The sequence below is a fragment of the Symphalangus syndactylus genome, chromosome 4 (assembly GCF_028878055.3).
Source record: "Symphalangus syndactylus isolate Jambi chromosome 4, NHGRI_mSymSyn1-v2.1_pri, whole genome shotgun sequence".
Classification (NCBI taxonomy): domain Eukaryota; kingdom Metazoa; phylum Chordata; class Mammalia; order Primates; family Hylobatidae; genus Symphalangus; species Symphalangus syndactylus.
This window is the reverse complement of record NC_072426.2, coordinates 67,731,860-67,742,047: the sequence shown is the minus strand read 5'-3', so window position 1 is coordinate 67,742,047 and position 10,188 is coordinate 67,731,860.

The window sequence follows — 10,188 nt, the reverse complement described above, 5'->3', positions numbered from 1 at the left end:
CCTCCACACACTTCCCTCATATTCCTTGTTATTGCCTTAATTGAGATATAATTTACATGTCCTCAATTATGTTTTGGAAAATGGAGACGTTGTTTCATTTCCTCTACAAATATTTCTGTATGCCTCTCTAAATGTTAATGACTTAAAACACAAACAGACCCTGATACCATATGACCTTAGGACGAATTAGCAATAACTTCCTAATGTATAAAATTAAATATCCAGTCAGTTTTCAAGGTTTCCCTATTGTCTTGTAAATTATTATCATCATCTTTATTTTATAGTTATTTTAATTGAGATCCAAATGAGGACTATGCATTAAAATTAGATGAAAATATGTCTTAAGTTTCCTTTGATATCTTTGAGCATATCACCTACATGTGTCACCTACATCTTCTTTCACTTGCACTCTTTTGGTTTATTTTGTTTTCATTGAAGAAACCAGATTATTTATCCTGTAGTATTTTGACACTCTGCATTTTTTGGACTGCATTTTGTGGTATTTATTGAACCTGTGATATAATTTGAATGTACGCTCCAAATCTCATTGATATGGTTTGGCTCTATGTCCCCACCCAAATCTCATCTTGTATTTTGACCCCCATGTGTGGACGGAGGGACTTGGTGGGAGGTGATTGGATCATGGGGGCCATTCCCCCATGCTGTTCTTGTGATAGTGAGAGAGTTCTCAAGAGATCTGGTTGTTTGATAAGGGCCTGGCATTTCCCGTTTGCTCTCTGTCTCTCCTCCTGCCATGTAAGAGGTGCCTTGCTTCTCCTTCGCCTTCTACCATGGTTGAAAGTTCCTGAAGCCTCTCCAGACATGCATAACTGTGAGTCAATTAAACCTTCCTTTCTAAATTACCCAGTCTCAGGTAGTTTCTTTTTTTTTTTTTTTTTTTTTTTTTTTTTTTTTTTTTTTTTTTTTTTTTTTGGAGACGGAGTCTTGCTCTGTCACCCAGGCTGGAGTTTCTTTACAGCAATGTGAAATTGGACTAATGTACTCATGTTGAGATGTAATCCCCAATGTTGGAGGTGGGGCCTGGTGGGAGGTGTTTGGGTCATGGGGACAGATTCCTCGTAACTTGATGCTGTCCTCCAGATAGAGTGGGTTCTTAGGAGATCTGTTGTTTGAAAGTGTGTGGCACCTCCCCTCGCTTGCTCTCTTGCTCCCACCCTCTCCATGTGAGAAGCCTGCTCCTGCTATGCCTTCGGCCATGTCTGGAAGCCTCCTGAGGCCTCCTCAAAAGCTGAGCAGATGCCAGCACCATGTTCCCTGTAAAGCCTGCAGAACTCAGCCAATTAAACCTCTCTTCTTTATGAATTACCCAGCCTCCCATATTTCTTTATAGGAACAGAAAAACAGCCTAGCACAACACGTTTCTCTGCCCCCTGTATTTCTGTAAATATAGAGCTTCAGTCAGTTTCAGAAGGGATTTATTTGGCAAAAATACATGAAATACAGAGCAAACATCTGCCTTGGTGAATTGCCACTATTTCTTCCATAACTATATTTATGTTCTATTTGAATTTCACTTTGTTATCACTTTTATTTCTGTTGCAGTTTTAGCCCTGTTGATTAATTTCCACTTTTGATTATTCCTTTTTGTAGAATGTCATGTAGGCTTCTCGCTGGGAGACAAGGAGGCAAGACAATGACATGCTTTGCTCTCTGTATGAACTCAGTAACAAATATGCACTGATTGGCAACAACATACTTTGAAAGAAGTGATGGGTCACTGATCATGACTGCATCTGTTACTTAGGCTGTGATTTGTGGACTGAAGAACTAACAAGAAGTTTATACTTTATGTAATTACAGGTAAAATACCATGATAACTGAAATTAGAACCATGCTGGGGAACTCATGTCATTTAATTAAATCATGATTATTGGAACTAGGTAGAGTGGTGATGGCCTATACCCCTTACCTTCCTGATGTTTTCTTTTTTATCTGCAATCAACATTTACATCTTTCCTTATATAGACTTTGAAATTGTCTATCAATTCTAGACATGTAGTTCTTGTTGCTATTGTGAATCACTTTTTATACTACATTTTATAATTGAGCATCACTGGTATATAGTATATAGGACAGTTTTTGGTTTCTGTTATTAAAGGTTGACTTTATTAAAGTATTAAGTAGATACATCATCTGATAATTTAAAAGTCTGTCTTTTTCATTCAAATAGTTATTCATCCTATTGTTTTTTTGTTGTTGTATGCATTGGCTAGAGACTTCAGGATAATGTCAAATAACACTAATTATAATATTGACTTTAATGTTGTATTAGTCATGTCTCTTATTTTCTGAATTCGATGCTTTGACATCCAGGGCTTTGTTGTCCCTAGAGGGACTGCCCCTCTCAGGATAAGCTAATTCCTAGACGTAAGCAACTTGCCTGCATGTATGTCTTCATATATAAACCAACCAATCCAGAGCTCATACCCCCTTCTTTATCCTTTCTTTATCACTCTCTATTCTTCTTTATAGCTCTTTATCCATCTTGATCCTTCTTTTTTTTTTTTTTTTTTTTTTTGAGACGGAGTCTCGCTCTGTCGCCCAGGCTGGAGTGCAGTGGCGCGATCTAGGCTCACTGCAAGCTCTGCCTCCCAGGTTCACGCCATTCTCCTGCCTCAGCCTCTCTGAGCAGCTGGGACTACAGGCGCCCGCCACCACGCTCGGCTAATTTTTTTTGTATTTTTAGTAGAGACGGGGTTTCACCATAGTCTCGATCTCCTGACCTCGTGATCTGCCCGCCTCGGCCTCCCAAATTGCTGGGATTACAAGCGTGAGCCACCGCGCCCGGCCTTGATCCTTCTTTATCACTGTCATGTCCCTGACCACTATCCGCCTCCCCTAATTGCCTCAGGGCTAGGTAGCAGACAACTAGGGACAGCCTCTCCTCCCCAGGACGCCATGAAATTATTCAAACTAGCCAATCCTAAGACTGGTTGCCCTGCCTTGCTTGTTCCTTCCTGTGGAAAGTGCAGTAAAGATTCTTGCTCGTGCTTTCCCCCGTCCCCTCTGCCTCCTGACTGACCTTGATATTTTGCCTCTTGTGGTGTGAAGTGCCTACAGCTTCTAGGGAATCCTGAGTAGCAAAATAAACTACTTCCCTCATGACACTCATTTCTGTGTTCATGTGTCTTACCATACTGATTAAAACAAATCCTGGGTACCATAAAAATAAATGACATTTCTATTCATGCTTTGTTATTAAATATGCATTTTGCTGTAGGTTTCTAATAACTTTTATCAATATAGAAACATCTTCCTCAATTGCTAGCTTCTTATGAAGTTTTAAATTTTTTTTAACAAGGAGTCGTGTTGAATTTTATCAAGAGCCTTTTTGATGTTTATTGAAATAGTTGTTTTTTCTTCTATGAATTTTTCTAATAGAAACTATACTGATTGAACAACAATAGGTTAAAATTAAAGTTTCATCAAAGACTCTCAAGATACAATAGCTGTGAAAGTCTAAATCACCATATGTAGGCTTTCATAGCAAATCTCTGAGAACCTGCTCCACAAGTATTAATTCCCCTCACCTGCTTTAACAATATGAAAGGATGTGGAGTGGAGAAGACTGCAGGGAGCTGTTGCCTTGCACTTTCCCCTACCTTACCTTCGATAGTCTTATGTATGGAGAGGAAAATAATGCACACTCTTAACCCTGGGTCTAGAGGAGGACTCTTCAGGAGGCCACCAGGATAACTGACCAAAAAACTCCTGGAACTAAGAAGCAGTTATAGCAAGGATGCAGCATATAGGATTAGTATAGAAAAATCCATTGCAGTTGCTCTCCTGCACACCGACAATAAGCAACTGGAATTTGAAATTAAAAACACAATGCCATTTATGTTAACATTCCCACCACCAACGAAATAATTAGGTATAAATCTAACAAAATATATAAAAGATCTATGAGGAAAACTACAAAATTTTGATTAAAGAAATCAAAGAAGGACTAAATAAATAGAGAGGTATTCCATGTCCACGGATAGGAAGGCCTAGCATTAACAAAATGTCAGTTCTTCCCAACTTGCTCTCTAGATTCAATGCAATCCCCATCAAAATCCCGGAAATATATCGCTTGGATATTGACAAATTGATTCCAAAGTTTATATGGAGAGGCTAAAACAAAAACAAAAACCAAAAAAAAAAAAAAATAAGAATAGACAACACAGTATTAGAAAAGAAGAAAAACAGAGGACTAATACCACCCAATTTCAAGATTTACAACAAAGCTACAGCAATCAAGACAGTGTGGTAGTGGCAAAAGAATAGATGAATAGATCAATGGAACAGAATAGAAAGTCCCAAAATAGACCTATACAAATATTTGACAAAGGGGCAAAGGCAATACAATGAGGAAAAGATAGTCTTTTCAACAGATGGCACTAGAACAACTTAATATCTACATGCAAAATCAAAAATCTAGACACAGATCTTACATCTTCCCCCAAATTTAGCTGGAAATGGATCATATACCTAAATGTAATACACAAAATTATAAAATTTCTGGAATATAGGAGAAAACCTAGATGACCTTGGGCATGGCAATGACTTTTTAAATACAACATCACCAATGGCATGATCCATGAAAAAAGTAATTGATAAACTTGACCTCATTCAAATTAGAAACTTCTGTGTAATGCACAGTCAAGAGAATTAGAAGGCAAGCCACAGACTGGGAAAAAACATTTGTGAAAGACATATCTGATAAAGTACTGTTAACAAAATATGCGAAGAACTCTTAAAACAACAATAAGAAAAGGAATAACCCAGTTAAAAAACTGACAAAAGATCTGAACACACACCTCCCCAAAGAAGATGTACAGATGGCTAATAAGCATATGAAAAAATTGCTCAACATCATATGTCATTAGGAAATAGCAAATTAAAATTGATACCACTACCTACCCATTGAAATGCTTAAATACAGAACACTGACAATACCAAACAGTGACAAGGATGGGGAGCAATAAGCATTCTCATTTATTCTTGGAGGGAAAGCAAAATGAAACAGCCACTTTAGAAGACAGGTAGGCAGTTTCTTACACAACTAAACACACTTTTTCCATATGATCCTGCAATTGCACTCCTATTTGCTTAAGTGAGTTGAAAACTGATATTCACACAAGTGTCCGCACACAAGTTTCTAGAAGCTTTATCCATAATTGCTAAAATGTGGCGGCAACCAAGATGTCCTGCAATAGGGGAATGAATAAATGAACTATGGTCCATCCAGACAATGGCATATTATTCAGTGATAAGAAGAAGCCAAGATCATGCCACTGCATTCCAACCTGGATGATAGAGTGAGACCCCATCTCAAAAAAAAAAAAAAGTTAAATAAAGAAGACATGAATTATCAAGCCATGAAAAGATAATGGAGTGCTACGGTTTGACTATGGATTGGCCCTTCCAAAACTCATGTTTAGGCTTGGTCCCCAAGGTAGCAGTGCTTTAAGAGTCATTAGATGGAACAATCTCTTTCAGGTGCTATGGGGTTAGTTCTCATGGGAATGGATTAGTTCCCACGAGATTGGGTTGTTATAAGCAAGGTTGCCTCTCCTGGTTTGTCCCCCTTTTGCATGCAGCCACTTCTCCTTCTGCTTATCTGCCATGATATGATGCAGTCAGTGGGCCTTCCCCAGACACTGGCACCATGCTCTTTGGACTTCCCAGGTTCCAGAAGTATGATCCAAAATACATCTCTTTTTAAAATAAACTACTCATGTATTCTGCTATAGGAACAGAAAATAGACTAAGACATGGAGGAACCATGAATGCATATTATTAAGGAAAAGAAATCAATTAGAAATGGCTACATACTGTGATTCTAACTATATATTTTGGAAATGGTATAATTATGGAGACAGTAAAAAAGACCAGTGGTTTCTAGGGTTTAAAGGGGAGGGAGAGGTTAATAGGCAGAACACAGGATTTTTAGGACTGGGAAACTAATCTATATGATTCTATAATGGTGGATACATGCCGTTGTACATTTCTGAAAACCCATAGATTGTGCAACATCAAGAGTAAACTGTGGACTTTGGGTACTAATGATGTGTCAATGTAGGTTCCTCAATTGTTACAGTACGATTTTTGTAGCATTTTAATAGTGGAGGAGGCTGTGCATGTGTGGGGACAGGGCACAAATGGGAACTCCTAATACATTTTGCTCAATTTTGCTGTGAATCTAATACTGCTCTAAAACATAAAGTCTATTTCAAAAAACAGAAACCAAAAATGGATGGCTTTAACATAGATTAGATTGTGCTGAAGAAAAGAATTAGTGAATAGAAATTAATGTCTGATTAATATACCGAGAATAGATAAAGAAATGGAAAATATACACAATTAAGAGATAGGGAGGCTAGTGCTAGAAGATATAACATACATTTCATTAGAGTTTTAGAAGAAGCAAATAAGGAGAGGCAACCTTTGAAAACAATATAAATTACATTTTTCTGGAATAGTGAAAGACAGATATTTCTAGATTCAGAAACCTCAGTAAAATATCAGGCAACTTAAGTAAAAAGAAACCCACAGTTATACCTACTGTGTGCACCAAAGATGAAGAAAAGGTCTTAAAATCATGCAGAGGGGAAACAAAGAGATGACCTAACAGAAATAATAATTTGACAGCTGACTTCTCAACAGCAACAGTGAAAGGGAGAAGACAGTGGGGACAATTCCCTCAAAAAGCTGAGAGTTTTTACTGTCAATTGAAATTTTACATCCACTGAAACCATCTTCGAAGAATGCGGTAAAATAAAGATACTCTAGGAAAAAAAGAAGTCAGCTATAACTCAACTACTAGGCAATAATGTGTGTGTGTGAGTGTGTGTGTGTGTGTTTGAAATCAAAGTGTTCCAAAGTCCATGTATTTCCTAGGTTAAAGTTGTTTAACTTGGGACTTTATTGAGTATGGATATTATCATTATAACTAGCCATTAAAAGAAATAAAGATACTTTAGGAAAAAAAGAAGTCAGCCATAACTCAACTACTAGGCAATAATGTGTGTGTGTGTTTGAAACCAAAGTGTTCCAAACTCCATGTGTTTCCTAGGTTAAAGTTGTTCAACTTGGGACATTATTGAGTATGGATATTATCATTATAACTAGCCATAAAAGAATAGACACAGTGTATAACTTTTCAACAAGAAGCTTAAAAAGGGGAGTAAGAGAAAAATCCTAATCACATGAAGTAGACAAGAAAGGAAGATAAAAACCCCAGAAAAATCCAGGGTAATAGGAAGTACAAAATAAGATGTTAAAAACAAACACAAATATATAATCACAGTAAGAGTCATAAGAAGAGGCCATTCGTAGTGGCTCATACCTGTAATTCCAACACTTTGGGAGGCCAGGGCAGAAGGATTGCTTGAGGCCAGGAGTCAGGGACCGTCCTAGATGACGTGGTGAGACTCATAGTATCTCTATAAAAAATAAGAATTAGCTAGACATGATGGCATAAGCCTGTAGTACCAGCTACTCAGGAGCCTGAGGCAAAAGGATGGCTTGAGCCCAGAATGTTGAGGCTGCAGTGAGCTGTGATCGCACCACTGCACTCCAGCCTGGATGACAGAATGAGACCCTGACTCTAAAAAAAAAAAAAAGAAAGAAAGAAAATTTAAAAAGTAAAAAGAATAAAATATAAAATTGCAATTAAAAGATAATAATTCCTGAACTAGATATAAACACAACAAAATCTGCCATGTCATTAAAAGTGGCAAGCATAGAACATAAAGGCATAGAGAGTTTAAAAGTGCATGAATAGATTTGTCAGGCAAATACCTGAAAAAAGACGATACAGCTGCATGAGTACAAGATAAAAAGCAGAAAACATTGCATGATGATAGATGGTTCAGTACATATGTGAATACATAATTTTTGTTTACACTTAATAATAAACAGTGTCAGAATATATAAGGCACCATTCGCCAGAACAATGAAAAGATATTGACAAATCTGCCCTCAGAAGATTTTAAAACATCCTTCTTAGTAACTGATGGATGCAACAGACCAGATAACAGGCTACAGGCAGATTTGTGGAACATGCTAAACAAGCTTGTTCTAAGGAACATGTATAGTACATTGTACCGAAGCACACATAACCCGTCTGTAAAAATGGATCAGACATCAAGCCATAAGTCTCAAGCACACTTCGAAGGCTCAATTATCATGGACTTGGGTCATTTCAGTATCATACCAGCCAAGATTCCTATGATCAAAAAAAAATGTGGCTTAAATATTCATTCTCCTCTTTGAGGACCCACTGTAAAATCTTAGTTCATATTCTATCATGTGACAGGTTAAATCATATTTTCTGTAAACTCTTCCAAATCCTGTGGCTTTTGTTGCAGTTGGCCTATTACATGGGTCTTTGCCCCAGTGGCAGCATTATAAAAGAAATTATGGAGTTTTCATAAGCTGTGATATAGCATTACTGCCCTATACTATTAATTATACACTGTTCATAATATATTATTATCCTTGTACTCCCTCTCTAATGTCCAATTTCACCCCAGCTTTTGCACTCCCCGCCGCCTCCAGTATCTCACTAAAATTTTCATAAAGGAACGAAGTTTGCTGCATTTTCAGGGTCAATCTAAATAACCCCACTCAGGTATATGTAGTTCTTGTAAAGACCTCTCAGCCAGACACCAAAGATTGTGTTCCACTTGAGTGAAAATCACAGAGTTGACGATCCTCATGAGAATCCTCTATTCATGGACTTGCTGGTTCTATTTGTCAGCGTTTTCTTAACATGAGTGACTCCATTTTGATTCTGACAACTTTCACAGCTCTCTTCGTTGGACCTTTCGTGTATTGTCCCAGAGATCCGCATAATGACCATTATGTAGTCAGGTATCAGAAAAGCTGTGTTTTTCACATGGACACAAAGAGGGGAACAACATACACTGAGATCTGTTGTGGGAGGTTGAGGGGAGGGAGAGCATCAGGACAAATAGCTAATGCATGCTGGGCTTAATATTTAGGTGATGGGTTGATAGATGCAGCAAACCACCATGGCACACGTTTACCTGTGTAACAAATCTGCACATTCTGCACATGTATCCTGGAACTTAAAGTAAAACAAAACTTAAAAAAAACTTTTTAAAAAGAAAAGCCGTATTATTACTGTATCTGACATCAAAAGAACATAATATACTAAAACGGGAGAGTTACTGTTCCTGAGATAAAATTTAATGTAAAGCAAATTTACCTTCTATCCTATTTCAAGCATATACTCAAAAAAATTAAGAACACCTTGCCAGTTTTAATTACTAAATATTTTGGTTTTAAAACTAAATTTGCTTCATTTTAAATTTCCATTTAGCCTGCAGGGATGTCCAATCTTTTAGCTTCCCTGGGACACACATATGATGCACTAACACTAGCAATAGCTGATCAGCTAAAAAAAAAAATTGCAAAAAGATCTCATAATTTTTTAAAGAGAGAGTCTTGCCCTGTCATCCAGGATTGAGTGCGGTAGCAAGATCTCAGCTCACTGCAGCCTCCACCTCCGGGGTTCAAAGGGTTCTCCCACCTCAGACTCTGGAGTTGCTGGGATTATAGGCATGCGTCACTGCACCTGGCTAATTTTTGTATTTTTAGTACAGATAGGGTTTTGCCATGTTGGCCAAGCTGGTCTCGAACTCCTGACCTCAAGTGATCCACCAGCCTTGGCCTCCCAATAGTGCTGGGATTACAGGTATGAGTCACCGCGCCCTGCAAAGAGCTTATAATGTTTTAATATTTGTTGGGCAGCATTCAAAGTTGTCCTGGGCCACGGAAGCCCATGGGTTGAGACAGCATGATCTACAGCTTACTCTTCTCCAAATAGTAAAACATACCATTAACTACCTTCCTTAATTTTAAGAAAATAGACTTTTAGCCTATCAGAAGCCAATTTGAAAGAGAAGAGATATAGGTAACAAGAGCCTAGGATAAATTGGGCATTAAATGTATCCCTGAGGGAAAACCTTCCAGATTGAAATATACATCAGTAAGATTGCTTTTACCTGCCTCTACATTCTTTTTTACAGGATACTTAACAGTATTGTAATAATAGAGAATTCAAAAACTATCTGAATAACTATTTTTTAAATTACTGTTATTCAAGCATTAAAAAAGCAAAACCAGGCCGGGCGCAGTGGCTCATGCCTGTAA